We start from the raw sequence: 24,775 nt of genomic DNA, 5'->3' as shown, positions 1-24,775 counted from the left end.
TACCAGCTGGAATATTTTTGACTAGATGAGGTCCTCACCAGAGTTCTAATTAAAAATCAATGTGATATATAATTAAATTCTAGTGATCACATATGCACCAGCCCGTCTCTGTAGCTTTTAGCCCGAGGCAGAGGAAAAGCGCTGTTATTGATCAAGCCAGGAGCCCTCTGAGGTTGTCAATACACGATGTCTCCACTGAGGGAGGGCCTGGTGGCTTCTCGGAGCCTGAAGGACACGCCACTGACTCCAGCTCAGGGACCTGACCATCCTGCCCAGATTGTTTAAATGCTTTGTGCAGAGGGTGGGCCCAGTCCGCAGACTCCACCCCGCCCTCTAGCTCTCCAGGCAGGAGAGGGGCCTCTGGGGAGGCTCTAGAAAGAGGACGCTGACATTGTCCAGACTCATGCTACCTTTGAGGCTTCCCTTCCCCCGGCCTCCCCCACAGGCAAGCTGCCTTTCGACAAGGTCTGTCAGGGACACAGCGGCGGTGAAGTCTGGAGACTGAGGATCCCCTTGGCCCCAGCCTTCTCTGAAGGCTCTAGTGGGCTCCTTTGAACCTGGTCCTCCGATGCACTCCACCCTTTATGTGGAAAAGTATTACTGATAGTTTACAGTTTCTTTAGATGCAAAGACATCCGTGTTGCTTGGCAGGCACTCAGGGCCACCTTTCAGTTTCACAGCAAAAGCTCCCATGTGTAAAGCCTCTCGTCCTTCTCAGAAGACCTCCACATTGTCTCTGTGTCCCCCCCACAACTGGTCCCATCACAATATGGCCGTGTGAGGCCCAGAAAGGCTGTTTCCATGCCCACCTTGCACAGGGGCACTTCCTCCTTCAAGGATCTTGCCAGCCTCATCCAACTTGATGGACTTTCAAAGTGAAGGTCAGGGTGCCCCCTCCCCCACCCAGCAAACACCACCCACTCCAACTGCTCCTGCCCTGTGCCCTGCACCCCCCAGAGGGCTGCCAGCTCTCCAGAAGTTTCTCTCTGTCTCTCTTGTTTTAAGCTGAATTTAGTCAGTATATGTATATATATATTTTTTTAAAGTTAATTAGCTTTTGACATCTTTGCTGCTCAGGGGCTTTCTCTAGCTATGGTGAGTGGAGGCTACTCTCTAGTTGTGCTACGTGGGCTTCTTTTTGCTGTGGCTTCTCTTGTTGTGGAGCAGAGGCTGTGGGGCCCTTGGGCTCAGTAGCTGCAGCTGCTGCTGCTGCTAAGTCACTTCAGTCGTGTCTGACTCTTTGTGACCCCATGGACTGCAGCCTGCCAGGCTCCTCTGTCTATGGGATTTTCCAGGCAAGAGTACTGGAGTGGGTTGCCACTGCCTTCTCCCATTAGTTGTAGCACAGAGGCTTAATTACCCAGAGGCATACAGAATCTTCTTGGACCAGGGATCGAGGCCGAGTCCTTTGCATTGGCAAATGGATTCTTAACCACTGGACCACCAGGCAATATCCAGTCTGTATGTTTTTTTATTAACGATTCTTCCCCTTTATTCTCTTTAGATTTTTTTTATATAAATATTAATATGTTTTTGTTTTAAGATATGGGTGAAAATGTAGAGCAAAACACCAAAGGCCCCATCCATGGCTTAGAGCCCATTTATCCACACTGCCCCTCCCCCAAGCTCTTCCCCCGTTCCCTGTTCCTCCTCCTTTTTTACTCTCCTCCCTCCCCAAGTCTCTCTCTCTCCCTCTCTCTCTCTCCCTGTGTATTTAAATAAAATAACACATTGATACTATTTTGCCCACAGAAAAGAGGAGTTTTAGAAGCCCAGCTTGGTGGCAAGCAGGAATTTTGTCAAGTCCTTTGGTTTACATGAAGGAAAGTCATTGACAGCCTTTGATCTCAGATTCTCACACAATGTGGGGCTGGGGCTGGGGCTGCGGCTGGGAAGAAAGTGAGTGTGACACAGATGAACAACTCTCATCGTCATCAAAAGAGAAGTGTGAGGTTCACCAGTCCAGGCTTCTTTAAAAAAAAATTTTTTTTTATTTGTCTGGGCCAGGTCTTAGTTGCGATACATGAGATGTTCTTTGCAGCATGCAGGATCTTTAGTTGTGACATGCAGGGCCTAGTTCCATGACCAGGGATTGAACCTGGGCCTCCTGCATTGGGAGCACAGAGTCTTAGCCACTGGACCACCAAGGAAGTTCACCAGCCCAGACTTCCTGCAGAGACGGTGGGGAGCAAGACCACGAGAGCCCCGAGTCACCACTGATTTCTCTTTCTCTCCCATTCCACGAATAGTCCCCCAACAGACCCTAGGTCTGTCGTCAGAATATATCCAAAATCTGACCCTGACCATCTGCCCAGCCAACACCCTGGTCCTAAGCTATAAGCATCTCTCTCCTGGGTTATTGCAACAGCCTTGATATAAATTACAAGAGCCAATTACGTTTCCAGGAACTTTGCAAGGTTTTCTTAAAGTACAACCATGATTCAAAATTAAATAATGTGCATTGGTGGATGAATGGATAAAGAAAATATACCAATGTCTATATCCATATGCACAATGGAATATTATTCAGCCATAAAAAGGAAATCCTGTCATTTGCAACAACACAGAGAGCATTATGCTAAGTGGAATAAATCAGACAGAGATGACAAATGCTGTATGATCTTACTTATATGCGATCTTACTTATAACTTTGAACTCACAGAAATAGACAGTAGATTGGTGGTTGCCAGAGACTGGGGAGTGTCAAAGGGTACAAGCTTCCAGTTACAAGGGGAACACGTTCTGAGGTCAGACATAGAGCACAGTGATGATAGTTAACTATATTGTATTGTATATACTGTCTGCTGTGCTGTGCTCAGTCACTTCAGTCGTGTCCAACTCTTTGCGACCCTGTGGTAGCCCACCAGGTTCCTCTCTCCGTGGGATTCTCCAGGCAAGAATACTGGAGTGGGTTGCCATGCCCTTTTCCACTCTACCTGAAAGTTGCTAAGAGAGTAGATCTTAAAGTTCTCAGCATAATTACAACAATAAAGTGGTCACGATGTCAGATGAAAGGTATGTTAATTAACTTTATTGCAGGAATCACTTTGCAGTTACATACGTGTATCAAGTTATCATATCATACATCTTAAATGTACACAATGTTCTATGTCAGTAAAGCTGGAAAAATTAGATAACATAAAATTTCTATTAAATTATAGAAACCAAGATAATACATATCTAAAAGTCATCACTTCCTGCCTTTGCTGCTTTTCTCTATTATCCACGCCTTTGAGGTTGCTCTTGTCTGCAGTGACTGTCCAGTGGAAACGCCATGCAATGGATGACCATTCAGCGTTCCTCCCCAGGTTTGCTCTCAGTTGTACGAGTAGCTTGAAACCAGCTATGAGGGGAGCATAGACACCATAGAGATTGGCAAATTCTGCGAATCAGTGGAGATCAACACTTTATGAACACTTACTGTCATGTTTCCCTCTGAAGGAACCAAAGTCCTCATCTTCTTGTGAAAGAGTTCATCAGACCAGAAGTCACTGCACACTTTCCAACCTCTCCCTCTTTCTCTAACTTGACTCAGTTTATCCTGGTTCAACACCACTGTTAGATGCCCAGCTACGCTCCCCCATTTTCAGTCTTCCTTCCACAGATTGGTACAGTCTTAACACTAACCGGTCCTATGTCTTTGACGGTGCTCTGTAAGTCCTTGGGGCGGAGCCAGTCACATTAGATGCTCAATAGTGATGTAACCATTGATTCAGGACTAAGAACCTACCCAGGAGAGGCAAGTGTTGCCAATGGTAGTGGAAATAGTTGTTACATAACATTATCATCAGTCTTATTTTATCATCTGATGGAATTAATATTTCCATATTCTTTGTCCTCCGTTTCACACATTCCCATCACGACCTGCGAGGTAAGGAGTACAAGCTTCACTCTACAGACAAGGAAGTTGGGAAACTTGCCCAGACTCAGACAGTTGATAGGAGGCAGAGCAGAGACTTAAGCCTGTCCTCTTTCTAAAGGGAGGACTTTCAGCAGACATTATTGGAGGGAAATGTCTGAGGTCTCCGTGGAGAGTTGAATTTTCTTGGGAACTGACACTACTGGAGACTGCTGTGGTCCCACAGAGGCCCCACTGTGGAGTATCCTTGTGCTCCAGATAAAGAGACAATGACAGGAGGTATAACAGCAAGGTCCCCCACACCCAACGCTTTCTATGCTCCAGACCTTTGTAACGAGGGGTCAGTGCTGTTCTGTTGGGCTGGCCCTTTGGAAATGATATGTCTTAGCTTCTCGGTGGAGGGGGAGTTTCAAGTTGGGGGCAAGTGGTGCCAAGGTAATCACAGTCTTTCACACCATGGGAGGCTGTGACAACATGCCCCCCAACTGGAATGGGACTCCTGGGGACTCAAGGGGTATTGACTAAAACATGGGCTTAGATGACCCTCCTCTCTAGGGTCCATGTGAGTTATGCCGAGGCACTCGTGCTGGCCTCAGAATCAAGTCATCCTGGATCCACGTCAGCATATCTGATAGATTTGGATCATGTATGAGGAGGGTAGCTAAGGTCCCAGCTGTTGCGATTACATGGGCTTACCTTTGGCCCTTGGCTTTGGCTCTGTCCTTTTTTTTTTGTCCTGAGGCCAGTGAGCTTGCTTCCCTCAGCATCAGTTTCTTCTGTTTCCCATGGGGATAAAGCTGGGAGTCAGTGAGATACAGTGTGTAAGGACTGTATACAGGCTCTGGGCCTGGATCGTGGGCAGGGACGTCACATACAGGTTTTCTTCCACGACAACAGGTCAGGCCCTTCACCAGGGCTCTGCTGGCTCCTCCTGGTGCTGTTCTTCCTGCCAGGTTCAGACTGGGCTTCTTGTGGTGGCTGGGGAGTGTGCTCCGAAGCTTTCCGTTGGCCCCTGCAGGTCTGGAGCTCGTGTGTGTGTGTGTGTGTGTGTGTGTGTGTGTGTGTGTGTTACAGGGTGTGCCCGGCTCTTAAAGTGCTTTGATGAACATGCCTTTGTGCTAAAAGCTCTATAAATACAAGGAGCAGACCTGGGCGTGGTGCTTCCAGAACACTACCAACTTTAGCCGTCATCAAAGGCTCAGGTCAGAAACAAGTTGGAAATGGAGGCCGTTCGCAAGTCAGCAATCCCCCAAAGCAGAGGTGGCTTTTCTTTCTCAGTGTCCACATCTTGACTCACTTGTCTTAATGGCACGAGGCCCCTCTTGCCTTTCTTGTGTCTCCAGAACTGCTCAAATTTGTTTTCAAGCATCTTTTAGAAGAACTGCCAGTTCCATATCCTGTCTCTGCCCACCTCTACCCCACCCAATCCACCTGCCACCCAGCACCACCCAACAGCACCCCCTGGTGGCCAGCAGGGGGCTTCTCTGACCCCTGGTTTCCACCGCCTTGGTCTTTTGGAAGGAACACACTCATTCATTTGTTCATTCAATTTCTATTTATTGGTTAGCTGCTCTGCAACCTGAATAGACACTGGAGACACCAATATGATAGGTTCCTGCTCTAAGGAGTCATACCTCTGTCATGCAGTGAGGGAACAGATAGAGACCTAAGTGATTATAATTTTAATGTGATTGGGCCATGATAGGATGTCAGGCTATCTTGAAGCTAAGAAAGTTCAAGTTTCAGAGTCTGTCATTTACATGCGACCCTAACAAAGTGTTCCTGTGGTCATAGATTTTTATAAAATTTGCAGAAATAGGCTATTTTAAGGGGCTTCCCAGGTGGCACTAGTGGTAAAATATCTGCCTGTCAATACAGGAGACATGAGACACGTGTTCTATCCCTGGGTCGGGAAGATTCCTTGGAGGAGGAAATGACAACCCACTCCAGTATCCTTGCCTGGAGATCCCATGGACAGAGGAGCATAGCAGGCTACAGTCCATAGGGTTGCAGAGTCGGACACGACTGAAGCGATTGAGCACGCAAGCTACTTTAAAGGGGCCAGTTAAAATAACTTTTCTTCCCCAGTGGCCTCCTCTCTGCCTTATTCCTCATTTTATTAGATGGCATGGAAGCGGCCAAAGGCATTTTTGGAACTGGCTAAGGGACAGTTGAGTTTGGGATACATTTTGTCTGGGTTTCATGAGATGTTTTTGTGTGGTTATAGTTGGGTTATTCTTAGCCCTCTTCATGCGGGAATGGCTTCCAAAAACACTTCTATCACCCACGGCTATGACTCACCCACCCTGTGACGTAAAGCTTCACAATCAGAGCCCATATCACAATTTAAACATATCTCCCAGCTCCTGGCACCAGAACAGTGTGAGTAATGGGAGAGAAAAGTGGTTTAAATGGACAGAGCCGGAAGCTGGTCTGTGGAATGTTCTTCAGGTTATCAGACTGTTGTATTGTAAGCAGAAGGTCTGGTTACAGAAAAACTTGAGAGAGGTTTCCCCAGGCTTGATAGCAATCTTAGAATTTTATAGAACATTCCCAACACAGATCTCTGAGAATGAAAGAAATGTTTGCAAACAATCTACAGCTTAAACCAAACTACCATCAACTATGTTAGAGAAAAGATATTGGATCTTCCTATTCTCTGTATAGAAAATAGAAGATAGAAAAAATGTCTTTTCATAGCGAACAGGCTTGTGGTTGCGTGGGGGAGGTGGTGGAGGCATGGACTGGGAGTTTAGGATTAGCAGATGCAAACTGTAGTATATAAACTGGATAAACAACAAGATCCTACTGTACAGCACAGGGAACCATATTCAATATCCTCTGATGAACCATAATGAAAAGAATATGACATGTTTTTTCATATATAACTGTATTACTTTGCTGTCGGCAGAAATTAACATGACATTGTAAATCAACTATACTTCAATAAAGTAAAATTTAAAAATTGTCTTTCAAAGATCAGAGCAAGGAGCTGAAAACTAGAGGGGAGAAAAGCAGTGTAGAGGTATGTGAGGCAATCACTATTATGGAAGGAGTGTCATATTTGTGGCCTTTGTCAGGCTTTGTAGGTACATAATCTACTATGATTGCTTTTCTCATGCTAAATAAATTTTCCTCTCATTCTTGATTTTCATTTTAAACTTTATATTCTTTCCTGCAAAAGAATAGTGCCTCCATCTCAGATCCTACAGAACTTGGAGCAGACTTTGGAAAGAGACCCTAGGTTTGCCCAGGGGAAACCAGTGAGGGTTCCCAGGGAATCTGTTTGTGAACTAGAGTGGGATGAGGAGACCCCCAGGAGGAAGAGCTGAGGTGAGAGGCCCGTGAGAGCATCTGTACAGCAAAGAGGGACATGGTCACTGTGGACACAGGAGGTTGGGCAGGGAGAACCATGGGAGGGCTTGGGCAGGGGGCAGACAGATACTGATTCCTCTGACTTGCCTCTGCCTTGTTACCTGCAGTTTGTGGTTCATTCCATCTTTCCCCATGCTTCTCATTTTTAGGTATATATCCACTTTACTTTTCCTCCATTCCCTTGTTGTTTTTTAGTTACTAAGTCATGTACAACTCTTTTGTGATGCCCTGAACTGTAGCCTGCCAGGCTCCTCTGCCCATGAAATTGTCCAGGCAAGAATACTGGAGTGGGTTGCCATTTCCTTCTCCAGGGGATCCTCTCAACCCAAGGATTGAACCCGTGTCTCCTATGTTGCAGGTGGTCTCCTGAAGTGAAGGCAAATTCTTTACCGCTGAGTTACCAGGGATTGGATTGTGATATATAACGAAATAATTATACAATGCACCATTGTGCAGAATCACTAGGAGCCCTGAACTTGTTTTCCTGCAACCTGATGGTCCCATCACCCACTGGGGATGATGGGAGAGTGATGGGGAGCGGTTATAAAAAAAAAATGTGAAGCTTTGCTTAGTTGCCCGCCACTCACCTCCTTATGTGCGGCTTGGTTCCTAACAGTCACGGACCAGTATAGTACATGGCCCGGGGGCTGTGCACCCCTGCCGTACAGCAATATAGGTACACGGCCCGGGGGCTGTGCGCCCCTGCCATACACCACAATAGGTACACGGCCCCGGGGACTGTGCGCCCCTGCCGTACACCACAATTTGTTTGTGCATTCATCCTTTGATGAACACTTGAGCTGTTCTCACCTTTTGGCTTTTTTGAAAAGTGCTGCACAAATATGCATGTATGGTACTTGCATGGGGATCAATTTTCATTTCTTCTGGTTACTTACCTAGAAGAGACATTACCACCACATTTGTTTTTGATGCTTTGTTGTTCTTGGCTGGCATCTTGGTTTGCCATTTTAGTCCCCTGGCTTCTTGGAGAAGGAAATGGCAACCCACTCCAGTATTCTTGCCTGGAGAATCCCAGGGACAGAGGAGCCCGGTGGGCTGCCGCATGTGGGATGGCACAGAGTCGGACACGACTGACGTGACTTAGCAGCAGCAGCAGCCCCTGGCTTCTTCAGTGTTTCCAGTTCACTGTCTTTTCCTCCCTGGTGTCTAAGCTCATTGAAAGAAACAGTCACATAGCTCAAAAGAAATTTGATTTGAGGATATGGAGCTCCCTGATGTCCATCAGTTGTAGAAAATCTTAACCAAAAGAATCTGAAAAGTATGATGGGATCTGAGGAGAAGGAAAACCTCAACAAATGCAGTTGTAGGAAGCGACTTCTCATTAGCTTCATTTCCAGAGATATCACACTTGTTGGTGGTTCCTGTTTCTATGTTGCTTCGTTTCCATCATACAAACTGAGTTTCACACAGGTGGAGTCCCATCTCCCTCCCTTTCTAGATGGTGATTTACTACTTGATTTACTGAGTTTGTGGCTTCCCTGGTGGCTCAGGCAGTAAAGAATCCACCTGCAATGTGGGAGACCTGGGTTCTATCCCTGGGTTGGGCAGATCCCCTGGAGAAGGAAACGGCTACCCACTCTGGTATTCTTGCCTGGAGAAGCCCATGGACAGAGAAGCCTGGTTGGCTACAGTCCATGGGGCTGCAAAGAATTGGACATGACTGAGCAACTAACACTTTAGTGAGTTTGCAAGCATAGATCAAAATGTCAAAAGACACTTTGACAAAGTCTGATATGTTTTCGAAGATTCTTTCAACTTTGAAATCTTAAGATTCTAAATCTATTGCTGGGTTTGCCATCTGATTAGATATAAAAGTGGCACCATTCCTATCAACATCTTGACTCTGAGTCTAAGCATCAGAGATTTGTTGCACTATAAATTTGCTGATAAATATATTTCTGATTGTTAAAAGCACATTCCCTTTCCTTCCCTTTGAACTGGTAAGTTGAACATATTTCATGTGGATTGTTTGGTAAAGAATGTCTCACTAGCGAGTCTTGGCTTTAGCGACTAGAGGAAATTCTGCAGTTGGAAATCCATGTAGTTTTTACCAGATACTTTTTCACGTCTCTGAACAGAAAAAGTAAGATGTCTTTATAAAAGTTTTCCTAAAAGTCTCAAGAGACATTATTCTGTCTGTCAGGTACAACTGTACCATCTCATGCAACTGCCACAACACTTTCATTCTCTGCTAACTTCAACTCAAAGACACTTGCTTTTCTATGAAAAGTGAAAGTGTTAGTCGCTCAGTCATGTCTGACTCTTTGCGACCCCATGGACTATAACCCACAAGGCTCCACTGTCCATGGAATTCTCCAGTCAAGAATACTGAAGTGGGTAGTCATTCCCTTCTCCAGGGGACCTTCCTGACCCAGGGATCTAACCCGAGTTTCCTGCATTGCATGCAGATTCTTTACTGTCTGAGCAGGGGAGTCCACTTGCTTTTCTATAAGTGACTTAATACATGTATATATTGGGTTGGCCAAAAAGTTTGTTCAGGCTTTTACATAAGATCAAATAAAAAACCCAAATGAAATTTCTGGCCAACCTATATGTTTAATGTTTGCTTGTTGTAACTTCTTTTACTTTTCTTTATTTGGATGGTGTGTCCAAATCCATATTTTTAAGAAGCACGCTCAAGATCTGGGATGCTTGTTTTATTTGAGTAAGAGGTGAACATTTATGCATCTAGGCTTCTCCACGCTGCTGTGTCACTTGCTAAGCCAGGTCCATTTTCCAAGTCTCTACCCATTTGTCCTTATCTCTTCTGAAGTGAATCGGTTGTGCTTTGTTTCAGCCTGTCCATGTATCCTGGCTGAGGTCACCTGCCTGCACTTTGTGACTCTTCCTTTTCACGCCCATGTCCTCTGATTACAACTGCTTGCAGACACTGCATCATCGATTCTTTCTTGCAATGTTTCCACCACCTTTTGTGTTCTGACTCTAAAAGGGACTTACTCAAATCAAGTCTCTGGGATAAATGGCATTAGGCCTTAGTCATTTGAACATCTCCTGCCTATGTGTGTTTTTATGCATCAACAATGGCTGACTCATGGAGATACTGTTCTTATTGGGTTAATAGGCACTCCACCCTCAGGGGTCATCTGGTCTACCAGGTAAGTTGTAGAGATGTTTAAAAACATGTATTTCCTTTAATATTTTCTTACATGAGCACATAGGTTGAGCAACTGATGTTAGAGTTGCAGTAACTTCTTTTAAGAAGGATAGACAAATTTTACATTTCCTTATTTAATCCCAGTAAGATTTTTTGGAGAAGGAAATGGCAACCCCCTCTAGTATTCTTTCCTGAAAAATCCCATGGGTGGAGGAACCTGGCAGGCTATAGTCCATGGGGTTGCAAAGAGTCAGACACAACTGAGCAACTTCACTCATTCAAGACTTTTTAAAACAATAAAGGCCAGTTTGTAATCTATGAGCTTCTCTTGTGGCTCAGCTGGTAAAGAATTGGCCTGCAATGTGGGAGACCTGGGTTCAATCCTAGGGTTGGGAAGATCCCCTGGAAAAGGGAACAGCTACTCACTCCAGTATTCTGGCCTGGAGAATCCCATGGGGTCACAAAGAGTTGGACACGACATGACATAGATTAATTTTACAATCTATGAAAATGGGGTCCTCAGGAATTGTGTGTCTCGGCACACCAGAGCCCTGTATGTGTTTCTTCGCCCCAGAAGAATTTGCAAGAACATACTTCATTGACAGTACTTGTGATTTTTACCCCCAAATAATGTGCATTGTGTAAATGCTTCTTCCTCAAGAATTTGTTAACTCAAAAATATTTATTGCTGGTCTGCTCTGTGGGAAGCACAGACGTCTGCACCCAAGACTTGTGTCCTTAAAGAGCTTGCGAAGTGACCAAAAGGGAAAAAGAAAAGAAAAATGTAACTGAGGGTCTGTTTGCATACAAACACTAAGAAGCGCCAGCTCTGGCAAATTTAATAACAGCATCCCCAAGTTAATAGTAAACAACTTTCCAGCCCTGAAGGCTTTATGCCCCTGCTGAGCCTGGATAAATGATTTTAGCACAAAATATTGGATTAGAAGAATTCATTTATGGTTTACATGGATTATAAAAAAAAATGGGAGTGCCGTTAGAATGTCTAGTATAAACTCAGAAAAACCTCTGAGCCTTTTCCTTTCAGTAAATAAGTAAATTTTCTTGTAGCTGCTTTTTGGACTTTGAAGACAGACTAAGAGAAGTCAGGATCTGCCTTGTGTTGCCTTTGTGTCTGTCATGAATCTTTTCAAGAAGCTGGGTAATAAACCCTAGAAACAGAGATAGAGTTGATAGTGAGCAGTTACTTGGCTCTTACATGGTTTTGTTTGGAAGACTACTGGGAAATACAGAGCCATCTCATCGACCTTTAGATCAAAAATCACTAAAAGGACGCTCATGGAGAAAGAACAAACCCCATCCTCCTGATCTCACATGATGGCTGAGTCCTCTCTAGGCAAAAATGAAGTTTCCTCTATAGTTTGTGGGTTTTTCCTCTATCATTCTCCCCATGCTTCTGAGAAGTGTAATGTGGCTAGGTAATCCATGTCTACATTTATTTTTAGAAGTAAATGTGAGGCTATAAAAGGGAAGCAGTGACATGTATACCTCCTTTTAATAGTTCATTAATCATGTTAACATTTATAAGCCATAATGTTTGTACTGTTTAAGAGGAAGAATTGGAAAACGGTATTTATACAAATTAACTTTTTATAGGTCTTCACATCCTGAGAAATGATGCTAAGAAAAGCAGTGTTACAGTCTCACAGCACTAAATCCAGTCATTGCCTAGTTCACATGGCCTCGGGGGTGTTTTCTCTCACTTTTGTGTGTCATGAAATAGTAAATGGAATTGATGAGTATTTGTAACAGGTCATCCTGCAATTGCCAGATCACTTCTACAAGTTTCCTTACCTTTTTCTACCCCTAAATGTACTCCATCATTATAATTAATGACATAAATGGAAATTAAACTTTCTATCTTTTGGTCTTCCATGAAGGCAGTGCCGGAAGTAGCAGTTGAGATTGGAAAGTGGATGTAATTCCACGGAGGTATGTTCTTTCTGACCATCGGCACTGACCCCTGGACCAGGCCACTTTGAAAGGCAGTGACATGGTGATGATGAGAAAAACCATTTATCAGGTCCCTCCATACCCTGAACCTTTTATATTTCCATGCACCTCAGTGGTATCAAAGAAGGCATTTTTGGTTGGTTTTTAACTTCAAATTTCTGGCCACTTCCATCACCAGGAGAAGCACATGAAACAAGAAGATGATAAGTTTAGTTTCAGGTCGTGGGCTGTGAATGGACACCACCTTTTGTGGTCTGAATGAGAATTCATTTTGAAGTCCTCATTCCCTCTGGAATGGTATTGTAAGGTAGGACTTGGAGGTGAGCAGGTCATATGAGTGAAGTCCTCACGCATGGGATTAACACTGAGAGAGGCCCCAGAGAGCTCCTTTGCCCTTTTCACCATGTGAGGACACAGCTAGACATAGCAGGCTGTGAAACGAAAGGGAGCCTTCACCAGACACCAAATTTGCCGAGGACTTGATCTTGGACTTCAAGACTCCAGCTCTTCAAGAAATCAGTATCTGTTTTTCTTGTTTTACAAGTCTCCCTGTGTGTGTTCAGTTCAGCTCAGTTGCTCAGTCGTGTTCAACTCTTTGTGACCCCATAGACTGCACATGCCAGGCTTCCCTGTCCTTCACCAACTCCTGGAGCTTGCTCAAACTCATGTCCATCGAGTTGATAATGCCATCCAATCATCTCATCCACTGTCATCCCCTTCTCCTGCCTTCAGTCTTTCTAATGAGTCAGTTCCAAGCATCAGGTGACCAAAGTATTGGAGTTTCAGCTTCAACATCAGTCCTTCCAATGAATATTCAGAACTGATTTCCTTTAGGATGGACTGGTTGGATCTCCTTGCAGTCCAAGGGACTCTCAAGAGTCTCCTCCAACACCACAGTTCAAAAGTATCAGTTCTTCAGTGCTCAGCTTTCTTTCTGGTCCAACTCTCACATCCATACCTGACTACTGGAAAAACCATAGCTTTGACAATATGGACCTTTGTCAACAAAGTAATGTTTCTGCTTTTTAATATACTGTCTAGGTTTGTCATAGTTTTTCTTTCAAGGAGCAGGCGTCTTTTAATTTCATGGCTGCAGTCACCATAAACAGACAAAGACACCAACTAGCTGAACTCTGAGAACTGCTGCGCCCATGTCTGGTTTGCAATTTAGCCATTTGGATTAACTGGCTAGGCTAACTAAGTGGTTAATCATGTAAAATGTCCAAGCAGGTTCTCATGTGGAGACTCTCTATAAGCTCCTTGGAAAGATATCATAAGTGTTAGAATCCAGATTGAATTTATGGTTTGTTGGGGAAAGGGAGTACTGGGTGGGAGAAAAACAGGAGATCTCTCATGTTAGAACGGGATGGAAAAATTGTCAGTGCTTTCAAAAATGTAGTTACAGTCATACTTCCAGGCTCTGGGCAAGTAAGACTCTAAAATAACATGGAGAGAACTTTCTCAGCTCTTCTGAGATTCTGGACCAGGACTGGGTAGAAGTGACACAGTCTGGATTTGGCTGCTGAAAGGTTAATGCTGTCTGATCTCCTGATTTGGTAACACAGAAATGCCTCTTGTGAGTTTTAGGCTGGCTGCCTGAGGACTCATCTGTCTGATGAAACTTCTACAGAATAAGACAGAGAATCTGCTAGAACTGCTCCAGGGTCAGAGGTCACCAGTCTGCTCCAGTTTTTCTATACTCGCTCTTTTCTCTTATAGGAGTTGAGACCTCTGACCTCTCTCTACCCCTTCCTGCCCTGCTGTGCACATTATTCCTTCCCTGTCCTAGGACCTCTCACTCAACACCCTTTTTGATGCTTCTATAGTTAAATCAAGTCTAAAACATTTGGGACCAGTCTCTAAAAGGGCGTTTTTTATTACTGCCAGGCAGCCATGACTGGCAACCTGGTTCCCTGTGTTTTGATCTTCTAGTATGTGACATTTTCTGTCTGCTGACACACATTGCCTGGGAAAAATCTTTGATTATCATATGAAGAAAGAAAGAAAGTCAAGTCGCTCAGTCGTGTTCGACTCTTCGCGATCCCACGGACTGTAGCCTACCAGGCTCCTCCATCCATGGGATTTTCCAGGCAAGAGTACTGCAGTGGGTTGCCATTTCCTTCTCCAGGTATCATATGAAGAGTCATTACGAATTAACACAATAACAATGGAAGAGACGGTTCCATTATTTCCTGTTTCCAGAGAAAGACTTCACTGATGATTCGCAAATGTAATAAAGTGTTTCCATTTTAAACATCAAAACCTTAGATGCTTGCCTTCTTTTCTTATCCACAAATAGTATATGTTTATGGTGTTCTTGTACATTTCTATATTTTTATTAGCATATTTCATGAATGTTTTTCCATGACATTAAATATTCTCTATGATATTTTAATGACTTTATTGTATTTCATTTTACATTTCTTATTATCACACTATCATACTGTTTCCAATTTCTCTTTTTTAGCAATATCACAATGATGTACATTTCTCCTTAAAATGTAGGAGAGCACTCATTTCCCCCAAAATCGTCTGGAGAGGGTATAATCAGTTAAACAATTTTAAAATCAATGTAATAGGTAAAGAAACATGTTATTGTTGCTTAAATTTGCATCTTTTTGATCACCTGTAGGACTTCCTCACATGAGCATTGAACATTTTCAAATGTTATTGCCCATCTGTGGATTTTTGTGAATTTCCCCTTTTAATTTTTTTGCCTGAGGAAGGTGAGTGAATTTTTTCCCAATTAATTATAACCAATTTAAAATTCAACTACAGATGTGACCTGTTCCAAATAAATTTAGTTTTTTTAACCATTTGCCCTTAAATTGTATTTATAGTGTGGATTTTTTTAACATATAAAAATTTTTTAACTTTAGTGTTGACTGAACTGCTCCAGTATCTTGGAAGAAATAAAACAATGTGTAAGCCACTTTCTCTGCCTTGATACCTAATAATCCAAGTGTGGAAATAAGATGTATGTAGGGGAGTTGGTGATGGACATGGAAGCCTGGCGTGCTGCAGTCCATGGGGTTGTGAAGAGTTGAACACGACTGAGCAACTGAACTGAACTGAACTATAAAGAATATAGTGTTTAAAGCAGCTGCTTGTCATGGAAAGGTGTGTAGTTACTGAAAGATGAGCCTGTTGTTGGTGAGAGTTTGGAAAAAGCCCCTTGGACGCTGCTGATCGACACTGTCCTGCTCCGAGGTTGATAAGCACAGATTTAAACATCAGGCTGGACAAGAATGAAGAGTTTTTCCAGGGAGAGTGTGATGGATTGCACACCTACATGATCGTGCACTCGGGCTGACCCTCCTGCCAAGACTGAGTTATTTTCTCTCCTCTGGGCAACCAACTGCATATTTGTGCCAGCATCTTTGAAAACATCAGTGATATAAATTGTGTTTCTCTCTGATCTGTGCAAACTTAGAAAAGTGTCCAGAAAAAAATCTAGGGAGAATGAGAATGAACACTAGTTTTCATGATTTTCTTTAGGAAAATTTCAAATGATACTGTGTTGTGGGTGAGAGTCAAGGAATCTGTGGCTTTTATGTCTCACCGCCTGTCAGAGTACCCTGTGCTTTTGTCAGAATTTGCAGTGTGCTTTAAGGATTCCAAGTCAATAAGACCTTACTCTGGTGTATGTGTGTGTTTGTGCGTGCAATGGGGAAGGCACAGGGAGACAAGACTAGGATGAAATGAGCTGATTGCAGAAAGCAGGACCAAGAATGCTGAAAAAGCAGCTGCCCAAAAGGACTCAGACCCTGTGTGTGTGTGGACTGGGGGAGAGGCACTGTGGGGACAGCCCTCTGGAGGTTACAGCAAAGTGGAAGGAGATGGCCAGAGAGCAGGAGTGTTTCCAATTCAGGAGACTTCAGCCAGTGGGGTGCTGGGGTAAATGTTTAACAGTTGGCTCTCTGGGGACTTCACAAAATCCTGATGAGAAGCATTTGCAATTTCTCTGGTGTAAACACCCCCAGTGTGGTAGACCACAAACTGCCACCGGGGGAGTCACTGAATGGAAGGCTAGAATGTGCACCATAGGCTTTCATGAGCAGCTGGTATAAGCTGATGGAGTTTTGTTTCTGCGCCATCCATCCATCCATCCATCCATTCAGTCATGGCAGGACCACAACCACTTCTTGAGGCAGGAGCCACATAGGGGGCAGAGTTCAGCACTCCAGGGGAGGCCGTGACCACAAGCAGACAGAGTGTCAGGGCTCCAGCTCCACAAACTGGATCATCCTGGTTAGAGGCAGCAGGACCTGGTGCTAAGTTGTAAAGCTGAAGCAAAATCTCAGCCTTGAGTGGGAAGGATAATGCTCGCAAAGAGGCTGCAGGGGTGCCAGCCCTCATCTCTCATCCATTTCAAAACCAGCATCATGACGCAGACACTAATGCTGTGGATGGCTTTCTTCTACTGGTCAGACCTGGGTCAGACATAGACAAGGGGAAACTGTCTATAGGAAATCACCAGAGACTCCTAAACCAGGGCCAGACAGGTCAAGGACTCCAATTAACACTCAGTGATGAGATGACCTCCTCATCTGCCTGTACACAAGGAGAGGAGTATTCCTATTATTTCAGTACTTGAACCTTGATGAAGGGGTGACCTTACATCATTTATTCTGTCAACAGATATTGTTAGGTGAACAGATTTTGCTGTCATGGAGTCTGCTGTCTTTTGGCAGAGACAGGTGATCAACCATTCATAAAGGGATATGATCATATCAGATGGAGGCGAGGCTGTGAAGGGCTGAGCTGAGACAGAGTCAGGGACAGGAGAGGTGCTGCTTTAGGTCACTGTTGTCGTTGTAGTCCTTTCATTGCTAAGTTGTATCCGACTCTCTTGTGACCCCATGGACTGTAGCCGGCCAGGTTTCTCTGTCCCTGGGATTTCCCAGGCAAGAATAGTGGAGTGGGTTGCCATTTTCTCCTCCAGCGGATCTTCCCAGTCCAGGGTTCAAGCTGTGTCCCCTGTGTCTCCTGCAATGGCAGGTGGATTCTTTACCACTGCATCACCTGGGAAACCCTTAACCTTGCTGCTGCTGCTGCTGCTAAGTCACTTCAGTCGTGTCCGACTCTGTGCAACCACATAGACGGCAGCCTACCAGGCTCCGCCGTCCCTGGGATTCTCCAGGCAAGAACACTGGAGTGGGTTGCCATTTCCTTCTCCAATGTATGAAAGTGAAAAGTGAAAGTGAAGTCACTCAGTCCTGTCCGACTCTTAGCGACCCCGTGGACTGCAGCCCTTAACCTTAATTACCTTCAAAAAGTATTTCCAAATACAAACATGTTAGGGGTTAGGGTTGTAACATGTGCATTTCAGAGGTGGCAGGATTCAGCCCTTTGCATGGACATTGCCTTCAAGCAGCACTGATCTAATATTAGTAATTCTCAAAATGTGGCACACATGGAATCACCTGCAGGACTTGATGAAACCCAGATTCTTGGGCCCCCAGGGATTCTTGCTTGGTTGATCTAAATCTGATTTAATAGGTCCGTGTAAGTATTTGCATTTCTAAGAGGCTTCCAGGCGATGCTGGTGCTGATCCACGGCCTGGTCTCTGAACACTGAATTAGACAATAGATTTGGGGAACCAATCTTCCAAGAACTAGAATAGCATAAAATGATCCAAAAGAAATCCTAAAAAAAAATTCGGCAATTCAGAAGACTTTTCATATTTCAGTGCCTCAGAGATTGTTTAAACATCTTTTGTTTTTAAAATAATACATACATATAAATCTTTTTCTTTTTTAAAAAAAATCTTTTAATTTCATTGTTATTCTGGCTAAAGGGTATTTCCCTTGTAATTTCCTTTGATAACCTGAAAGTGTTTTGCAAGCATTATTTTTAACCTTCAAATCTACTCCAGGGAGAATTGTAAGTCAAAAAATAAATATTTTTTGAGATATTTATTTTCAATAATAAATAACAAACAAACTTGAGATCCAGAGAAATCAGTGCCTTGTACGAGTTAGCACAGAGCAGAAAGCAGGAAGAAAGCTTGTTAAACAGAAGTCTGTCCACATAAGGAGATGTGAGGGGGAGTGAGTTAAACTCTGGGCGGCTTTTGAATTAAGCAATAAACTTTGTACGTCCATTACTGCATTGATGTGAAGGTTCCCTTTTAATTTTAAACATCTGTAAAAATCAACAGAATCTTGGGTCACAGGTCTTCTGAAACTGTAATAATCAAGCCAAATGAAGGTACTTATAGATCACTGGTGATTCCTCCTGGTTAATTTGAAGCAGTTAACTTAGGACAGTCCTTCAAACCCAGAAAGTTGTGAAGTTTAGCAACAATGCAATAATGAATTATAAAAGCTGTATTGTTTCTACCATGCCACCATTTTATCTAATTATTTCTGGTATAAACCCCAGTGGAAACAATGCATATTTTGTTATGAAACTCCAACCAGAAACATTGGACCTCAGACAAAAAGAAAACTTTGGGAAAGATTCCAGCATCAAACTGTGGCATGTATATTCCCACATACATAAAATGAAGAATTAATATAAAATATCATGCCAAGAACACACTGCTTAATATTTGTGCATTTTCTATTAGAAACTTGTTTGGAGGATATCCAATTTCCAACCCCCTCCCCCACCCCTCGCCATGAATCAGAAAGATTCTCTCAATAACTGAAAGATACAACTCATTTCAAAATATATCATTTCAAAATTCACCTAGAGAAATGTTTAGGAGCAAAGACAACATATTTGCAGTCAGTAAAGACCATTCCTTTATAGAAATATGATCATAAAGATGCTATCAACTAGTCGTTTTAATGAACTCTGAGTTCCCAGAGTTTTGAAGGTGGTCAAGAGAAGAGATGGTGCCATAAACATCACAGAAAGGGTTTCCTTCAATGGCAGATAGTTCTTGTCTCATTATTAAGCTTTTTATTTTGAGATAATTATAGATTCATATGCAGTTGTAAGCAATAACACAGAGAGATCCTATGTATGTGTACTCAATTCCTCCCAGTGTTAACATCTTCTAAAACTACACGTACATGATGACAACCCAAATATTGACCCTCAGTAAAATTCTCCAGGGTGTTTTGTGCACCAATAGTCACTCCTTTTTATTGCTGAGTACTATTCCAAGGTATGAGTGAACCATAGTTTGTTTATCCATTCATCCATTGAAGGTCATATGTTTCTAGTTTGGAGTCATTACGAATAAAGCTGCCATATAAACACTTAGGTACAGGTTTTTTTTGTGCACACAAATCTTCATTTTCTGGGTTAAACATCTAGTAGTGTAACTGCTGGATCATACAGTAGTTGCACATTCAGATTTTCAAGAAGCTACAAACTGTTTTTCAGAGTGGTTGGACCATTTCACATGTCCACCAGCATTTCGAGAGTGATCCAGTTTGCCTGCATCCTCACCAGCGCTTAGTGTTGTCACTATTTTTTTAAGTTTAGCCCTTCTGATGGAGGTTAGTAATAGCTCATTATGGTTTCAATTTACATGTCCTCAGTAGCTGCTGACGTTCAAATCTTTTCACAGACCTACTTGCCACCTGTGTATCTTCTTCACTGAAATGTCTGTGTATGGGGTTTTTGCCATGTTCTCTTTAGGTTGTTTGAGCTTCCCTGGTGGCTCAGTGGTAAAGAATTCGCCTGCCAGTACAGGAGATGTGGGTTTGATCCCTAGGTTGGGAAGATCCACTGAAGAAGGAAATGGCAACCCACTCCAGTATTCTTTCCTGGGAAATCCCATGGACAGACAGACATGACTTAGTGACTAAACAAAAACAACAATGAAAAATTGGGCTATTTTTTTGTGTCACTATTGAGGATAAAAAGTTCTTTGCATATTCTAAATGCTAGCCTTTTGTTTGATGTATGGTTTGAAAATATTTTCTCTCACTCTGTAGCTTGTCTTTTCACTTTCTTAACAGTCTTTTGCAGAGCAGAAGTTTTTTGTTTTGATGAAGTGCAATTTATCAACATTTCATTTTATAAATCATTCACTCACTGTTGAGTCCAAGAACTTCTAATCTAACCCTAGGTCCTGGAGGTTTTTTTCCTGAAAGCTGCATAGCTTTACATTTAAGTCCATTTTGAATTGATTTTTGTGAAATATTTGACTTAGGTTTGAGGTTTGGTTTCCCCCTATGGATGTACAATTGAGTCAGCATCATTTATTGAAAATTTATTCTTCCTCCACTTTATTGCTTTTGCACTTCCATCAAAATCCATTGGAAATACTTGTGTGGGTCTATTTCTGGGCTCTATTCTATTCTCTTGACCTATGTCTGTCTGCCAGTACTGCATGATCTTGATAACTGTAGCTATGTGGTAAGTCTTGAAATTGGGTAGACGGATCCCTCCTACTTTCCTCTTCTTTTTCAAACTTGTTTTAGCCATTTTATTTTCTTTGCCTTCTCATACAAATTTTAGAACACTTTTGTCTGTATCAACAAAAAATCTTGTTGGAATTTTGATAAAATATCATTAAATTGTATAAAGCCACACAGAATAACTCTCCATTTGTTTAGATCTTGATGGTTTCTTTCATGAGCACTATGCAGTATTCAGCAAAGTCTTATACAAGCTTTGGTGGGATTTACATCTAAGTATTTTATGTTTTGAGCAATTGTAAATGGTATCATATTTTAAATGTCCATGTGTTCATTGCTAATTTATAGAAATATATGTCTTTTGTGTGTTTCCCTTGTATCCTTTGCTTTGCTGATCTTATCTATTAGTTCTAAAATGTTTTTGTTGTTGTTGTGTTTTCTTTTTATAGATTCTTTGGGATCTTCTGTCAGACAATCATATCATCAGCAAATAGAGGTAGTCTTATTTTTCTCCTGCCTAGTCAATATGCTTTTTATTTCTTTTTCTTTCCTTGGTGTTATGGCTAGAGCTTTTAGCACTACATTGAGTGAAGTGAGAATAGTAGATGTTTTGTCTTGCTCCCAATCTCAGGAGGAGTCATTCGGTCTTTCACAATTATGTGTGTTACACATAGGTTTCTGTAGATACTGTTTATCAAGCTGGGGAAGTTCCCTGGTAGGATTTTTATTTTTCTTAACAAACTGAGCAGTTCAAATTATGTGAATATTATAGGAGTTTTGCCTTTTCTTTAAACTTTTCATGGATAGGATGAAAATCATACTTTTCAGGTTTACAAAAGACTTTGTTGTCTTTCCCTGCTGAAAGTACGTTGAGTCATTGTTTTACCTTTCCTGGATTTGTTAGGAAATGCACTGCCTTCGCAGAGAAAATGTTTGCTATCAATCTGAAGCTAAATTATCAGAATGAAAATAAATCTCTGGTCATAATTCGGCTAGTGAAGGACTCACGTCTTTATGGCATTGGTGTAACACAGGAACATCGGTGGGAAACGACAGACAAAGGACCTGAGTCCTCCCAGCCTCAGCTCGCCCTGTCGCTTTCCTGCCCCATGTCTCCCAGACCTAAGGAGAGATGGCATTTCAAGCTATACCACAGGGTCAGGGAAAAACATGTATTGATGAAGTACACATAAACAGGATTCTCGCAGGCACATTTCTGTCTTCCTGTCAGATTTTCCACTTCTGGAAGAACAGCAGCTAATGGGTATTTTTTTAGGGTTGCAAAGCAGGGTAAGTTGGCATTGCCACCACTCAAGTTCAGGTCCACGGATAAAGATACAGCTGACAAGTTTGTAAAGATAAAACTATAGAGAGACAGACACGTAGGAAGGCAGATAATAAACAGGACAAGGAAAGAAATAAGAGCTCTACCATCCACACACATTGGGAGTGGAAACACGCACCTGTCTTCTGTGAAAATCAGAAATAACCATTTCTCTTGGAACGCACTAGCTCCATTTACAGCTCTCAGCACAAGGGGCCTCTCTCCTGGACCATGAATTGGACTCTGTCATAGACTGATTTGGGCACATAGTGGTAGATATTTATACGCTTGTATGCATATCTCACTTCTTCACCTATGTTGTATCACTTTTTAACAAGGTCAAGGTCTTTCCGTTCTTCCTAGTGTAGTACTCAGCACTGGCAAGTGCTGGTAAGTGTTTCAATTGATGGTGGTTGAAATCGAAATGAATGGTGACAAAGATGAAAATTCAATGAAAAAGTGCTCCACTCCATTATTTATAAACTGTAATATTTAGGAACCGCAAAGTGTTGGCTTTATTATGTTTCTTTCATTCTGCTCCTGAGTGGACTGTGCTCTAGAATTTTTCATCCAGCTATGTAAAATCACCTTTGCTGCCTTCCCAAGAAGGAACATTGTTGTATGCTCACGAGCTGGTCTAAGCGCCAGGTTATAGGATCGATTTAAATGCCGTGATCATATCTTGAGTGGCCAAAGAGAAATTGGGGAAGGTAAGATGGGGTTTAGAGCAAACGATGAAAGGAAATCTTACCTGAATCTTTCCAGGTTATCACTTTACTGTGCAATGTTTCATTAGCTAATTGTTACTGAGACAATGAAGGAGTCAGTTCCAAAACAGTCAATTACTTAGTCCAATTTGGGTAATAAAAAAACATTCTATGAATTGAAATATAGTTTACTTTGAAAGGAAATTGTGCCTCCCAGGAGGCTGCTTAATGGTTTTGGGGAAAATGGTTCTATTATTCGCCTCTTTGTTGCAACATTATATGTTGGAAAAATACACTTAATTACATTTGGTTGGCTCTAAAGACTTTCTGGTGCAAACTGCTAAAATATTAACAAAGAAACACTTGCATGTGAGAGCTGTATAGAGGAAGAGCCTGGGTCCCCCTCCTGGGTCCCAGGAGGAGGTCAGATGTACCCAGTGTGTACCCAAAGTGCAGACCTGAAAGCCTCCATCTCTAGATTTTGAATCCAGTTGTTCTCCCACTACTTTTTATTTGTGGTGAAAACTAGAAATAACAAGACAGTGACTCACAAGGATCCCTGGTAGACTGTAGGTGATGTACAAAAGATGTATCTTTCATATCTTACATTGTTGTTTTTCGGTTCCTAAGTCACGTCTGACTCTTTGCAATTCCGTGGACTGCAGCACACCATCCTGCTGGAGTTTGCCCAAACTCATATCCATTGAGTCAGTGATGCCATTCAACCAGCTCATCCTCGGTCATCCCCTTCTCCTCCTGCCTTCAATCGTTCCCAGCATCAGATAGACAATTAAAATTTAGGATGCAAGAATGCTGAGGCCTTTGGGAATTTCTAGATTGTAAATTGTTATTTAAAAAAAATTAATTTAACTCATTTTTAGTAGCAAAAATGCATATCCTAACCCAATAGCTACACTAGATGACTGCAGCTATGCTCCATTAAAAAGAGCATCTTGAGGGACTTCCCTGGTGGTTCAGTGGCTAAGACTCTGGGCTCCTACTGCAGGGAGCCCAGGTTTGATCCCTGGTCAGGGAACTAGATCCCACATGCCACAACTAAGGACTGGTGCAGCCAGTAAATAAAATGAAAAAGAAAACATTTTGATTGCATTTAGGGATGCCTGAAAATGACTCATTGTCATAAAACAATGTGTTCGGGAGGCCTCAAGTCCTGGAAAGATTTCCTTTGGCTCTATTGTCTTCTCTGCCATGCTTTCAAGACAGATTCCTCTCTCCTAATGCCACTGTCACTCATCAGGCAGCTTCAAAGTGGGTTTTCTGGGGACAAAAAGATGGTGAATGTGGCAGCTAATTTCTTTTGCTTTTTAGAACAGTTTAAATAATTCTCTCTCTCTTCATTTAATTTGCTGTTTCCTGGGTAAATGGCTCTGTCTCAGTGGTTCCTATAATTAGAGCTGAAGTCAAGCCCCAAATCTTAATTCCCTGATCTATGATGGGAACACATATCACAACTGCCTGGGAGGCCTGGGCTCATCTGTAGGCAAAGCTTCAGGATGATCAGGTAGCTGTGGGACAGAGAAGAGTTTCTCAGTGGATCTGAGCCTCTGTTTCCTTATCTGTGAAATAAGGATCAAAAGGATTTCTGGCTCCTACGGCAGCCTTTTGTATAGAATTTGTCAAGTTAGTGGAGTTCTGCTCAAGGGGAACTTGGCAGGGGGATGAACTATTTGCTGTTCACAGAGCAGGTGTGAGTGGAAAGATCATGGACTTAGTTTCCAGTCTTCATTCTGCATCAACAGAAAGTCTGATTTGGGGCAATGTACTTACGCTCTCTGAGTCTGGGTTCCTCATTTGTAAACTGAGGTAATACTGACCTTGGGGGCTTGTTGGGAGGGCTGAAAGTCTATGTCTAGAATTTAATGGATATCCAAAAGTGAGAGTTCCTTTTCTTGCCTTAGGATGGCTGTGGGGGTCCCATCCTTATGTAGCCCTTAAGGGAACCAGTGAACCCAGGTAAAGAATTCAAGTGCATGTTTTATTACCCTCCCCCGCTCCCAGGAAGGCATCTCTGATGGCAATAAGATTAGTCTAGCGCCACCTGCTGGAGAAACCTCAGT

The sequence above is a fragment of the Bos indicus genome, chromosome 13, assembly GCF_029378745.1.
Source record: "Bos indicus isolate NIAB-ARS_2022 breed Sahiwal x Tharparkar chromosome 13, NIAB-ARS_B.indTharparkar_mat_pri_1.0, whole genome shotgun sequence".
In the NCBI taxonomy this organism is placed as follows: Eukaryota; Metazoa; Chordata; class Mammalia; order Artiodactyla; family Bovidae; genus Bos; species Bos indicus.
This window is presented reverse-complemented; position numbering follows the sequence as displayed.